The following is a 531-nucleotide window of genomic DNA, read 5'->3' on the forward strand; positions in this document are numbered from 1 at the left end:
AACACTAGCCCAGCCCTCACCTTTTCTGCATTCCCCATCTCAGATCCATCAAGTAAAGCCCGTGCCCTCGGTGCCATGCCACGGACACGTGCCTACCAACACCAGGTTTTGCCTACCTCTTTTTGCCTCTTTATTTTCTCCCGCTCCAGCTTCAGCCTGGTCAGGTACTGCCTGTACTCGTTGAACTCTTTCAGAGTGCAGACAACCTACAGAGAGACAAGGGCAGATGACTCCCAAGAACTGTTGTGGCAGTTACCCACACAGCCTTCCAGAAATGTGCAGGCCCCCAGCAGCAGGGGAGCTGCTCCTCTCCACCCTTCCCTCCCCAACCGTGGGGACGCTGCCTCCTCCCTCCTTCCCAGGGCCAAGGGGACTCCACACTGGGGTGCCAGGCCCCTCCCGGCTGTCTGGAAACCCCTGCAGAGGAGACCTGTGCTGGTCAGGCCTCATCCAAACCTACTTTGCCATCCTCGGTGACAAGGCCCCCTGTTCTTCAGGTTCTGCAGGTTGTCTTTGCGGTTGTGGTAGTCC

General features: G+C 58.0%; 1 long non-coding RNA gene across 1 annotated transcript; it reads right to left on the minus strand.

The window, feature by feature from the left end:
• Positions 1–115: 115 nt before the first annotated feature.
• Positions 116–491, minus strand: LOC109364549. Its single transcript, XR_002110468.1, has 2 exons — positions 461–491; positions 116–206 (listed from the first exon to the last, which is right to left on the minus strand). It is a non-coding gene; the product is annotated as an uncharacterized LOC109364549 (long non-coding RNA).
• Between the last annotated feature and the right edge of the window lie 40 nt (positions 492–531).

This window comes from Meleagris gallopavo, unplaced genomic scaffold (genome assembly GCF_000146605.3).
Source record: "Meleagris gallopavo isolate NT-WF06-2002-E0010 breed Aviagen turkey brand Nicholas breeding stock unplaced genomic scaffold, Turkey_5.1 ChrUn_random_7180001868970, whole genome shotgun sequence".
Taxonomy (NCBI): Eukaryota; Metazoa; Chordata; class Aves; order Galliformes; family Phasianidae; genus Meleagris; species Meleagris gallopavo.